Here is a 14,148-nt window from a genome sequence, read left to right on the forward strand (position 1 = left end):
ATTGACATAGCATTCATGAGGAATTTCTTTTAAATTAAGTAAGGCCTTAGTTAAAGTTCATAAAGCTTCACTGAAACATTTCAGAAATATTTGAAGAAATGTTGGAGTACTTTAATGGGAAACATATTCAAGAATTATCGCATCGTATTTGTGTTGATAGTAGGGCCGAACGATTTGAGAAAAATAATCTGTGTTTTTTCCCCCCAATATTGCAATTTAATGTGAGATTACTTTAAGATTCCTCATCTTATGTATTTTTCAACACACATAAGCAATAAACCAGACTATATTATAAATAATGCAATACTGGGTTTATTAAACTAGGGATGAAATATCTGAGAAAAATCAAACTGTGATTTTGGTTCATTTAGCAAATTCGACATCGATTGCTATACTGAAGGGATGAAAATTGTTTATGTTATTCTCATTTTGATTAAGAAAATCATATACATGAACCAGAAAACTTTTCTAGAAAAAAAAACAATCGCATACATGCACAATGTGTAAAGCATGAAATTTCTGCTGCAAAAAATTTTATCAATTCGGTATTTCAATTTGGACAAATCTCAGGGGAAAAAAATATTACGCTGTCTGCCATTTGAAAATTGCAGCAGGCAAAATTGAGATTTAATCTCTTTTGTGATTAATTTCCCAGCCCTAGTTGATAGTGGACATCATTCTTGGTCAAAATTAATTCTTGTTCTATTTTTAAAATCATTATTTATTATTATTTTACTTTTTTTCTTTTAATTGTTACTTTATCTTCATGACTCTTTATTATTGTTGATATTGTTACCACTTTTATTATCACTGTTGTCCGTCTGGTTTGCCAATGAGAAAAGCACACATTCACTGTGACAATTGGGGAAACCTTTGTTATCTAAAAACTCAAATAAAACGAGTGTTGAAATAATAACAATAATAACAAAAATAATAAAAATAACAATAATGACAGTATTAATAACAATAATAATAATAATAAAAATAATAATAACAAACAATAATAACAACAATAATAATAATAATAAAAATATAATAATTATAATAATTATAAAAACAATAATAATTGTAATAATAACAATAATTCTTGTTCAAAGTCAAGGTGGACTTTTTAAAATGTCCAGGTTTTTATGATCCCAAATAAGTGTGGAAACTAAAAATGCTTTCCAGACAGAAGCTCAGGTTTTAGGGGGTTTATGTGGCTCCGCTGGAACTGGACTTTTACTCACTTTCTCGTTCGTGTCTACACCTTTCAGCGACTTTGCCGTTGTTGAACATTTGTTTCGTTATGCAACCAGTGAAACGAGAGTCTGCTGGCATTGGTAGTATGTGTGACATATCATTCCACACAAAGCCTGTCTGCTGTATCATTAATTAACTGTAGGAAGATCACCTGAAGCAGGTGGAGGAATATGGTTACAAGCCCCAGTGCTTTAGTACTCCATGGAAAGCTGCTTGTCCAATCAAATTACTTCATATAAACTATCAGTTATAGACAAATATTCATGCTCTGGATTTATGGGGGGCTGATAAATAGTGGTATCAGACTGGTGCACTGACTCGCTGATATGTGATACAACATTTACAGCTGCTCCAGAGGCATTTCAGACACTGTAATAACTCTATCAACCACGCATTTGTTTACAGTATTTTGCCTTTTTTGATGCTCAATATTAAATGAAGGAAAGAAGAGATAGGGACAGGCAGATAAGAAGATCCTGACAGGGCTGTGAGCAGTAACACGGTCTGCATACTCGTCCTTCAGTCCACACAGACGCTGCATACATGTTACATGCTGTATCTGCTGAGGGGGTAACCTGAGCGCTGTGAGAGTGGAGTGGCTGCCAGAAGCTCATCTATAATGCAGGCCTGTCTCTAAGCAGGTTGCTGAGAGTGCAGGGGAAGGAGAGAATGCTCTCTCAGGTATCCAATAAATCCGTCCCATCCACAGCCGAGACAATCGAGCTGTTCGCAAAGAAGTCCGAGCTGTAATTCCATCCCACGGGCGATTCTCAGAGCTGGGCTTCTGACGTGGGCCAGGGTGGGTGGATGTGGTCCAGTGGACAGAAACACGCACTTGGACAAACAAGTCAGCACGCACAGTCGCCACTATACACCCCACTGTAAAAGCACAATCATCCCACTTAAACTCTAACTACAGAGCATAGTTTGGCAGAAAATCTGATGCCTGTTGGCCGTGTGAGCTCTCAATGTTTTTCCTAATCAGGACTGAGCCTACGCATCTATACTTGACACCAAGAGCAGGAAACAGACCTCTTGCTCTCTGCCATTAATCTCTAATGGAAGATCTCTATGGGCATACAATCCAATGAATAATGTCTGCGTTGCTTCAAGAAGGGCTCAGGGTTTCATTTACAGTCATTTATTTACAGGACTTTCCGAAAGTGACCTTAATTACGCAAAAGGGCACACTGATGTAGGAAAAAAGAAAGATACTTTACATGTTAGGATGTTAAAAACATTCAGACACACGGCAGAGAGCGAGAGAGAGAGAGAGAGAGAGGGAAATTATAAGGGGCTGATCCTTTAATCCCTCTACAGGCCTCTAGAAACAAGCTTGGACAAACACAGCCCCCTCCTTTATACACCCCTCCTGTCATTCCTTACTCTTAAATCAACCTAATGCCAGTGTTCAATAGCACAATGCATCATGGTTAGTCACTCTTTGGCGTATGTAGGGCACTGGTAAAGTTGATGTACTACTCTTTATATGAGGGTGGGTGTGTACAGCAGCTGGTGCTGAAGGGGGATTGGAGTTTACACGTGCACATGCACACATGCCTCGGGCGTGTCTGGCAGTATCCAATAATCCCACTACTCCCAGCTATCCACCGGGGACCAGGACAGGGACAGGGGGGACGGGGGAGACGGGGGTTCTGTGTCACTCAGCAAACACCATCATCCTTCTTTAGATTGTGTTTCAGCGTGCTGTCCCCTCACTGATCTCTTCACTAACGCAGCAACACAGAAACTGTTAGCACCCATGCTAACATGTTAGCAGCAGCGCCGTCTGTGTCTCCATCACTCTGCTCCTCATTAAGGGAAGCCCTGCTGGGCCCCACAGGGGAGGAACTCCCTTTAGGTGGCAGCTGCGCCCGCAACAAAGACCCAATTTAGGCACTATCGCACCTCATCATTCACACGTTACCATGTCAACACAGCATCCATCCTGACCTTCTGCCGCCAGTCACACGCTTCGGTTTAGAGAGGCTAGAAAACAAAGAAAACTAGAGGCTGCTTTTTAAAATCCACTGAGCTCTCCAAAGTGAAAGAAAATATGATTTTAGTGTTTTCAAAGGCTAAGATGGTAAATTTGGCCTTAAAAAAATAAAATATTAACCAATATTCTACAGTCTAAAACATGCATCATTTTTTAATCATTTTAAACTCTTTTAATATTAGACAAAGGCTTCCCACGTAAATACAAAATGAAAATTTTTTAAATTATGATTTCTTTAAGGAAAAAAAAGCCATCTAAACCAGCCTTGCCCTATCTGCCTGGTCACACCTTCCAAAAAAAGTTATAGACTGTGATTTCACACCTGTGTTTAAAAGAAAATGTTAAGTAATTAGTTTGATCAACTTGTAAAACATGCCCGCTAATTTGACAAACGAACGCTTGACCATTTAACCGCTCCCATCCCTATCTAGAATCAGTTTCAAATCACAAAAGTGACGCCAGGATTAAGTCAAACAAATACATGAAGAGCACGAGTAGGGAGGAGCTTTAAACAAGAGCTCCAGCCTGTGTTTTTGCACAGAAAAAACAGTATATATTTTGTCAGTTCAGTCTAAATTGTCCATATTTGCATTGATTTTTAATTGCATCGCGGAGTATTGTTTCGGCTCTAGTTACATCCCTTTGGGTCAAAGTCTAGCCTCATAAGCAGCCACATATTCCTCACTTTCTCTTTGACAGATTCTGACTTTTAAATCATTTTGAAAGCAAAAGCATACAAAGATGTGGACTGCAGCAGAGCGAGCCAGGGTCAAACCTTTTAGAGACGCTGTGCAGCTCCAGCAGACCGGTCCACTCCATCGCCAGAGGAAAAATAAATAAGACAAATGCCGTCTCCAGACTGTTTCTATCCCCTCTGACCTCCTCTCTTGAATCAAACGGAGCACAAACAGGACCTGAGAGGTACCTGCATTAACCGACACTGGAAAAAGATTCATGAAAAAAAATACCTGGGCAAATAATGTTTTATCAGCAGCAGCACATGTGAACGTCTGTGAGTCTGGGTCACAGTTGAACTCTGCACTGACTAAAGAAGCAGGCACAGATAACAAACTATGAACCCTCATCAGTCAACACTGTTACCAAACACAAATCTGGAAACGTAGCGCTCATGCATTTGTCTCTTTTCATTGAATTGTAGAATATTTAGCCATATGAGCAGGTTAAACACAGACATCAGAGATGGAACTCTCCCACCAGAGCAGCCCAGGCCTGATTTGATTGTCAGGATGTGGGCTGACATCTAAATCAGCTTTCCCCTCGCTATCATGGCCATGAGTTCTGCCAGAGGGGGGATTGTGTAGTCAGCTAAAGGTGGGTGAAAGTAATAATCTGTGGCTGGTTTGGGCCCGGCGACGGAGGGGGAATGAACGAATTCTGGCACAGAGTTCAGGCATCTGCTGTTAGAAGGCTGACGTTTTTCCATAATCAGTTTTCTCCATGTTCTGATTCCCTCTGGTGACTCACCTGGGCTGAGTTAAATACCTGGCTGTGGACGGAGTGAACAGCAGGCCCTAGAATAAACAGCATTTTCATTATTTTCTTCTTTATACTGACTAAGACCACAGTGTTTATCATGACGTGATTCCACTTTCTCTTTCCCTCTTAGACTAAAGAACTTTAAGTTACTACTGAGCAGAAAAGCTGACATGCATTTGACATTTCTAAGAGGCTAATTATGTGCTAAAAATAGACCGTGCACTGGGGACAAAAATGGGGATACAACTATGTATTGTCATATTTACTTCTGTGAAACAGCTGGTGCCAGATCCATGTAAAAGATCCAGATCCTGATCCAGATTCCTGTCAAACTGACAGTTCATGAGGTCTGCAACTTCACAAAGAAAAACTAAAAAACACATTGATTTGTAATAATTATCAGATCTTATTGCATTATATTGTTCCTGCTCTTCCAGAGAAGCAGCAGAAGCAGATCAGACCTCAGTGACAGCAGACTGACACTGGTTCAGTCAGAAAGCAGAATAAAGGAGGAGCTGGGGTGGAGGAGGGTTGCAAGAGGCAGCTTGCAGAGGGAGCAGCAAAACAAAGCCAGGCTAGAGCGCTTTGAATGTGATTAGCCAAACACGTTCATGGAAGGAAATCAGCTGGCCATCAGCCAATGAGGGCTTGCGTGAGATCAGCTGATCTCAATTACATGGCAATGCTTGACTCTGTGGCCTGCCTAGACTAACGCTATACGCTCAATATATGAGAAAAACATTTAGTTTCTAAAGACATCTGGGCTGCTCAATTATGGCAAAAATAATTCTCATGATTACTTTGATTGGAATAAAGATCAGAGTTATTATAAACTCTGAATGTTAGATAAATAACCGTCATGTTGCCTTGAAAATTCAAATAATATAGACTGATACATTTATGACAATGTGTAATTAAAACAATGAAACTATTGCATCCATAGTTGCATGAATCTGAATATGAGGGTGCAACCAGCTTTAGTCTGTAAAGGAGGAGGCTGGGGTGAAGGAGGAGGTGAAGCTTTAAGCTATAAAGGAGGAGGCTGGGATGGAGGAGGAGGTGAAGCTTTAAGCTATAAAGGAGGAGGCTGGGATGGAGGAGGAGGTGAAGCTTTAAGCTATAAAGGAGGAGGCTGGGGTGGGGGAGGAGGTGAAGCTTTGCCAGCAGCAGCATGGTGAATCAGCATTGATGCAAGCAGGGATTAGTGAGAAGTACATCATTCAAATGGACTGCTGTGTCGACACTTGAATGGTTGCATAATGTGAATAAAATCTCTACTGCAATGTATCAAACTGGTATTTTGACAAATTTCAAGTTAAAGAAACATTGCAACTTCTGCAGCTCCAGCCCTACATTCAGCACAGCCATTGTTTAATTTCATTGATCGTTTCATGATTGATTAATCAACCAGCACTGAGTGACACCAAATGCAGAGCATAATTACAATAATCCTGCACATGCACCTTTTTAGGAGTGTTATCACAGAATTGCTGTATAAATACATTTTCATTATCATGTCAGGATTTAGCCCTCCAGTTCCAACCTCTTCTGCATCCTTGCAGATACTCCATACTAAATAAATGAGATCTAGGCCACAATGGATGCATTTGCAAACTGCAAACAGTGGAACGGAGTTTCTTTAGAGGGCTGAAAGGAGGATGAGAGCAGTCAGGTGGATGAATGGAGCTGCCACAGAGTCGACTGATCAAAAGATAAAAGACTGAAAAAAATGAGGTTTTACCTCTGCCTCTTCCTCTGAAGTGCAAAAATCAGTGTGTAATAGAGAAGTTTCCTAGTTTGTCATTCAGAACAACAAATCAAAGTCACGCTTTCACAGCCTCACTGATAAAAAACCCTCCAGAGCAGTGTTAAGCAGGGTACACGCATAAAGATAATCGGGTTGTTGTTGTCCCGATATTCCCCCTTCCTGACCCAGGACAGCAAACGCCCGATTATCTTATGTCTTATAAGATTATCCTATCAGATTATCCTGTGGTCTGAGATGGTCAGGGCCGACAATCGTAAATATTTAACTTGTTCAGTATTAACAACCAAAAATCTTGGTGTGTGGGGATAGCCGACGACTCCTGAGTCATGAATCCGTGAACTGTGACGTGGAATGGAGTGTAGCCAATCAAGAAGCGAGCTGACTGAGGACCAAGGAAGCAGGCGTAAATAAAAACAAGCATGGCCGACCTGCTGAAGCATCATAAAGTTCAGTGGACTTCTTTTTTGTTTTGTTAGTTTGGGATTTTTCCATTTAAAAAAGTCCCAAGAACACCATCATTCCCTCTTCTTCTATGTCCTCTTCCAAGTTGCGTGTTGTGTTTTCTGGTTGTTGCTGTTTCTTCTTCGTTTTTGTTAGATCACGTGTGATCACGCGAGATTTCTGGCTTGGAGGACGAGATTCTAGATTGGTGGTGGGACAGGATCGTGATGTGTGTGCTGTGATGTGTTCGGATTATCGGAGCACACCACACACAGTGCGATCAAAACTGTTCAATGCCTGATTTTTTATCTTCATGTGTGGTCTCTAACAGATAAAAAAATCTCTTAAGATTTAGAAAATCCTTACGTCTGTACCCCGCCTTACTCAACCCTGCTCAACCAAAGAGCCAAATTGTTGAAAAATATCTTTGCAAGAGCATCAATCTAAGTGGTGAAAAATGTAAGTTAAAGGTGGCAAAAAGGGTCAAAAAGGGCAAAAATGGGTGAAAAGGGGTGAAAAAGTGAAAAAAAGGCTCAGAAAGTAGCAAAAATGGGTGAGAAGTGACAAAAAATGAGTTACAAGTGACAAAACAATGATCCAAAAGTGGCAAAACATTAGTAGAAAGTGACTAAAATGGGCAAAAAGCAGTCAAGAATGGCAAAAAAGACAAACAAATAGTGTTTAGGGGCAAAAGGTAGCTTAAATGGGCAAAATATTATAAAAAAGAGCAAAAATGGGATAAAAGTGGCAAAAAGAAGAGGCAACATTTGTGAAAGAAGGAAACAACTAGTATTTAATGGCAAAAGGAAGCTTATTTGGATGAAAAGTGGCAAAAAATAGTAAAAAATGACACAAACGGGATAAGAGTGGCAAAAATGGGGGGTGGGGGGGTGGAAAAGGGGTCAGAAAGTAGCAAAAATGGGCAAGAAGTGCCAGAAAATGAGTGACAGGTGGCAAAAAATGATCCAAAAGTGGCAAAAATGCAGCAAAAAAATAAGTGAAAAGTGACTTAAATGGGCAAAAAGCAGTTAAGAGTGGTAAAAATGGGCAAAAAAGAGGAAACAAGTGGTATTTAATGAAAAAAGGTCGCTTCAATGGGCAAAAAAATGGTGAAAATGCCAAAAAAAGTAAATTTTTAAGGTTTTCTGGGGAATAATACTTAAAGACATAAAAGAGCCACACGTTGAGGATTACTGCTCCAGAGTAATTCACCAACACTCTGATCAAATTTTAGCATAAATGTGTGTCATTACTCCACATTAACACACAGATATAACTCTCGCCTCAAATAGTCTGAGCCAGTACCAGCCAGAGCTGAGGAAAATAAATTACTGTAGAAAAGAGTGTGCGCCATCGACACGTCACACGTTCTCCCTCCAGCCTCGTTCTTCCAGCCCCTCTCCCTCTCTGATGTGAGGCTGCAGCCAACGCTGCAACCAGGACACACAGCCTCCCAAAATCTGCAACTATCACGCACACTCTGCTCTGAAAAGCTCGCAGGGCAACAAAAATCTGCCTTTTTCAGTTGAGCCGAGCCTTTGTTCCCCAGTGATGCTCTACGATAGAGCTTTAGACCGCTCTGTTTATGAAGTCTGACCAGATTCATCCGGATGCAACGATGAATGCAAACAGACAGAAAAGGGACAGAGAGGCCGAGGAGACAGTGAGGGAAGCTCAGAGAAAGGCATGGTGTACAGTGTGCTTGAAAACAGAGTAAGAGAAGAGATAAATGAAGGAGAAACGGTCAAAAGGGAGATGAAAAACTGCTTGTGGCTGCTTGTGATACTGTACCGACCACGCTCCAATGAGAAAGACTCCCAGAGCGACAACAAAGGACACAAGAGGAGCCGGCTCCATGTGAACTGGGCCTGTCTGCCCTGCACGGCCAGGAGAAAGCAGCACAGACGCACACATTTAGACACAGACGGAGACAAACGCGCGCACGCTGCACAACCAGAGCAGCTGCTGCCACAACAATCCCCCTTGTGCTCTTTTAATAGGGCCGGCCGGCCTGTTCCGCCAACAACAAGGATCGAGAAGACACAAAAAGTGACACAACAGACCAGCGTGCATATTGTGAGAGCCTGGCTGCGACTGACACCGTTTTAATGGATGCAATATGAAAATGCACAAAGATGGGTTTAAGGACAGGAAGTGGATTTTGTATGACATGCTCCCGAAGACACTCTGGAACAGCAGAAAGTCAAAAAAATCAATACACATTAGCTGCTGGGTTCATTATTGCCCTGCTAACAACTCATCTGTCTTTTCAAATTTGATCCTGAACCCAAAGAGCTCGAGTCTGACTCCTCATGGAGATATTTTCAACACTCTAGAGATAGCAGATGAGGGATGGATGGAGCGCTCCCCTCCTCCAAAGCTGGGCTGCCGGCTACTCATCCAGCGCGGTTACATAAACATGCTTAGTAGCAGAGGACAGAGGTGGACATGCAGCTTTCCCGCTGCTGAGCCGAGTCAATAAAGAGATGCAGATGAAAAAAATCAAGGATGTTAAAGCAGGCAGGAGGACACGGAGAGCGTTAACCATAAAATTAAAGTGTTATGTGCACTATACTGACATAACTGGGCTGTGCGTGTGAACACGTGTGTCCCAGAAAAGTCTCTCATCTCTGACCGCCTCTGTTATAACGCCTCCGAGGATGATCATGTGGAGGCTGGAGGCAGGTTTTTGTTAGTCTATACCTTCACCTACAACTCAAACTGCCCTTCAGAGGGCACAGAGAAGCACTGCATCACAGAGAGGGAAAAAAAAAAAAAAAAAAAAAAAAAAACAGCAGCAGCATCACCGCTGAGCCTAAAATAGCTCCTGCACGCACCGGCGCATGACGGCTCGACACACACTCCTGCAGCCGCACTGCAACTGAGCAAACACTCACAGCTGATTCGAGCAGCGCAAACAAACGCACAAGAACGTCTCCGTCTAGGCTGGAAAAAATGACAAATACACAAGAAGAGGACGTCCACATGAGGTGTTTAAAAGACAGATTACTCACAGCAGACAGAGCTCAGATTCATGGTCCTCTCTCAGCCCTGAGGCAGGGATGGAGGGAGAAAAGAGGAAAAAAAGCTGCCAGGGGAAAGAGAGGCTGAAGTGGCAGAAAGGACGGAGAGAAACAGCCAGAAGAAGCGGAGGGACAGAGGGAGACAGAGGCAGGAGGATGACAGACATTCCTCTGACTCCTGCAGCACCTGGGCCGTGAGTGGGCGGCGGGCAGCGTCACCGAGCCGCTGAAGACCTGCTCACGTCACACTTTTCATGAATGGAGCTGTCTGACGCAGAGAGGACGCGGCTCAGAGAGGAGGAGGAGGGGTGTGTGTGAGGGGATGCGAGAGAGGCGGAGCCTTCTGCACAGACTCAGATAGGAGGAGCAAAGAGAGATGGGGGGGGGGGTATTTCAAAGCAGCACCAGCTGGGAACAGCAGGTTCGGCTGCGGTGGCGTCTCTGTAAGTAGGACACACCATTTCTGCACAAGAGAAAATCCCTTTGTACCAAATCAGTAATCAGTTCTCTGCATGTCAATGGTATCAACATCCCACATACTGTACGCCTGCACACTGTGTCCTATCCAATGTTACAGGACACTTCATCAGCCTATAATGCCAGAGTTTAACATGAAAAATCAGGAGGGACATCCCCCATGTTCTCCAAAATCCAAACTAAAGCCCAAACATGTTCACTTATTAGAGCAATACACACAACACTCATTTATAAAATCACAAAGCAACATTTTTCACTATAAATGAACAAAAAGTATGAAATATTGAGCCATTCACTGGTATAATTCTTAGATTCACAGGATGCAGCTAGCAGCACATTTTTATCCAGTTTATATAAACTCTGATTAATGTGCATAAACACACACATCTGCTCCTTTTAAGCTGTGAAGTGTACACGCTGTTGTGCTTGGTACCTGAGGCTCAAAAACATCTGTTTTTCTTGATAAAGCCTCCATGAATGGGTGTGACTATCATAACTCTATCTTTACATTGTTTATTGTAATGTTTACTTTTTGTTTTTCTCTACCACACAAAAGAGACACCAGAAGAATTATCATTGAAAATGGTAAAGTCTATTAAGTCAATTCTATTTCTGATTCTCCTCTAAGTCAGTGTTACTCAACCAAAGAGCCAAACTGTTGAAAAATACCTTTGCAAGTGCTACAATCTATAAGTGGTGAAGAGTGGCAAAAAGGGCTTGAAGTAGTAATAAAAATAAGTCAAAGATGGCAAAAATGGTCAAAAAGCAGCAAACACTGGGAGAAACGTGTCGAAAAGAGCAGAATGTGGAAAAAATGGGTGGGAAGTGACCAGTAATTAAGTTAAAGCTGGCCAAAAGTGCCAAAAACCTGAAAAAAGTGGGAAAAATGAGCAAAAAAGTGGCATTTAATTGCATAAGGCAGCTTAAATGGGCAAAAAGTGGAAAACATAGGCAAAAAGGGGCAAACAAAGGGGGTAAAGTGGAAAAAAAGTGCAGAAAGTGGCAAAAATGGATGAGAATTGGCAAAAAAATGACTTACAGGTGGCAAAAATTGTTCAAAAGCAGCAAAACTGTGGCAAAAAATTAGGAGACAGTGATTGAAATGGGCAAAAATCAGAAAAAAAGTTGGAAAAATGGAATTTAAGTGAAATTTTACCTCACAAGGCAGCTTAATGGGTGAGAGGTGGCAAAAATAGGCAAAAGGGGACAAAAAAATTGCAAAAAGCTGGATAAAAGTGTCAAAAATGGTTGAACAGTGACAAGAAGAAGCAGCAGAAACTCACCAAAAAGCAGCAAACACTGAGAGAAAAGCGGCAAAAAAGGGCAGAATGTGGCAAAAATGGGTGGGAAGTGACCAAAAATTAAGTTAAAGCTGGCAAAAAATTGTCAATACCTTTGCAAGAGCCACAATCTAAGTGCTGAAAAGTTTCAAAAACAGCTTGAAGTAGCACTAAAAATAAGTTAAAGATGGCAAAAATGGTCAAAAAGTAGCAAAAATGGGCGAGAAGTGATATAAAAAGGAGTTACAGGTGACAGAAAATGGTCCAAAAGTGGCAAAAAAGTGGCAAAAAAATTAGTGAAAAGTGAATAAAATGGGCAAAAAGCAGCCAATAGGAAACAAGTGGTATTTAATGGCAAAAGGTAAATGGGAAAAAAGTGGTAAAAAATTGTGAAAAAGGGCAAAAATGGGAAAAAGAAATAGCAAAAAAAGAGACAAAATTTTGGTCTTTAATGGCAAAAGGTAGCTTATTTGGATGGAAAGTGGTAAAAAGGTAAAAAGGACACAAATGGGATAAGAGTGGCAAAAATGGGAACAAAAGTGGAAAAAGAAATTGCAAAATGGCCAAAAAAAGTAAGAAAGGGGTATTTAATGAAAAAAAAACTAGCTTAAATGGGCGAAAAATGGCAAAAATTGTGAAAAAGGCAAAAAACTTTCAGTCTCAAAAAGGAAGCACATGCGGCTCCAGAGCCAAACGTTGAGTATCACTGATCCAAGTGCTAGCAAATATTACTGCCTGCTAATTAGGGCAGGGTATGGTTCCCTTTTCAATTCAAAGATGTTCGAGCTCTGCTGGAATAAAACTGACACTAACTGCACATAAATCACAAAACGCGGCTTGTCTATCGTTTGCAGTGGCATGGGGTCATGACCCTGGGAAAGGAACCAAAACGAAGCATCAAAATCAGTGTTGGAATTCAGTTTGGAAGGTATCAGATGTGTTAGTACCGTTACTTTGCCCGTACTGGATTTCCATACTCATGCCTACTGCTAATACAGCTTTTTGTTATGAATTAAAAGCATGGTGCAGGGGGCGCAGGCCTAGTGGTTTAAGGTGCGCCCCATGTACGCGGGCGGTTCAGGTTCGAATCCGGTCAGAGGCCCTTTACCCCATGTCTCTCCCCCGCTCTTGTCCCTGTTTCCAACTCTATCCACTGCAAAAATGCCCAAAAATAAATCTTAAAAAAAAAAAAAAGCACGGTGTTTAAATCCCACAGCAAGTAAGCTCTGAATCAAAACAATAACAAAAGATGACAAGCAGAAATGAAGAGCACAGCTTTAGCCACCTTTTGGGAGAAGTAAACTTGGTTTCATCAATAGATTTCACATAATGCTGTTGAATGTGGCTTCCCAGGTAACCTTGAACTTATTCTTATTGCCTCTAACCCCATTTCACCCCTTTACACCCACTTTTGACACTTTTTTGACTCTTTTGGACTAATTTTGCCAAATTTAACTTATTTTTATTGCCCCTTAAACCCATTTTCACCCATTTTCCCCAATTATTGACATTTTTTGCTGCTTTTTGACCAATTTTTGCCACCTTACATTTATTTTTTGCCACCTAAACTCATCTTTGCCATGTCCCACCACTTAGGTTGTGGCTTTTGCGGATGCATTTTTCAACAGTTTGGCTCTTGGGTTGAGCAGGGTTGAGTAACACTGTTATAGACATTAAAACGTTTATTCTTTGGTTGCTTATGACAGCCATTGTCTGTAGTTTTTCTGAGCAGTCTAAAGTGGAATAAAACCATCAGATCAGTCTACAGAGAGGAAGAATGTGAAGCTTTAGAACTAAAGTGCTTTAACAGCCTGAGAGAAACAAAAGGTCAAAGCCAGAATGTCAGAAAAAATGTTCTTTCCTCCCCTCAAAAAGCCGTTTAACACATCTCCTTATCCCTGACACTGGAGCAGAATCTAGTGAAGCTAAACCTCTTTATTCATCCACATTTACGTGCATGTTTCTGTAGGTGCACGTGCACTGACCTGTCAGGTGGTTTCTGAGCATCTCACAAGGTTTGCTGAGTGTGATCTGGGCTCAGGGTCGGCTCGGTGTCGCTTCTCACCTGCAGACACACAGATCAGAAATGAATGGATGTGTGAAGACAGCGTGAGGAAGATGATGAGTCAGTGAGTCCATTACTCATGATTACAGAATTACAAAAGACTCACAAACAACAACATGCCCAGGATGTCTGGAATATTGGCTTATCAAATAAAAATGGAGACAGAGACTGAGACTATAGGGGGTCTGCAGAAGACACTGATTAAGAGGGAGGGTCTGTCTGAAATGAAACACTCAGAGAACAGATGCTCCACTCCATCCTGTCTTTAAGAGCCCAAACCTCTGGGGAGGACGGTGTAGGGGGTTGTAGTAGGAATGTAATGATGCACGGAGGGTTGGTGGGGGGGTTGGTATATT

At 41.6% G+C, this 14,148-nt stretch overlaps 1 protein-coding gene across 4 annotated transcripts in view; it reads right to left on the bottom strand.

Moving 5' to 3' along the window:
- Positions 1 to 14,148, bottom strand: part of si:ch211-45c16.2 (mitogen-activated protein kinase kinase kinase 13) — a 54,513-nt gene that overhangs the window by 18,301 nt on the left and 22,064 nt on the right. For 2 of the 4 annotated variants that reach the window (XM_041807441.1, XM_041807442.1), the window contains exon 2: positions 13,713 to 13,792. The exons of 1 other annotated variant lie outside the window; for it this stretch is intronic. The gene's annotated coding sequence lies outside the window, so the exon portion shown is untranslated. Of the gene's footprint in view, positions 1 to 4,016; positions 4,244 to 13,712; positions 13,793 to 14,148 lie in introns of those variants that run through there. One more of the 4 variants, XM_041807443.1, reaches the window with a different exon arrangement.

The sequence above is a fragment of the Cheilinus undulatus genome, linkage group 15, assembly GCF_018320785.1.
Source record: "Cheilinus undulatus linkage group 15, ASM1832078v1, whole genome shotgun sequence".
NCBI lineage: Eukaryota > Metazoa > Chordata > Actinopteri > Labriformes > Labridae > Cheilinus > Cheilinus undulatus.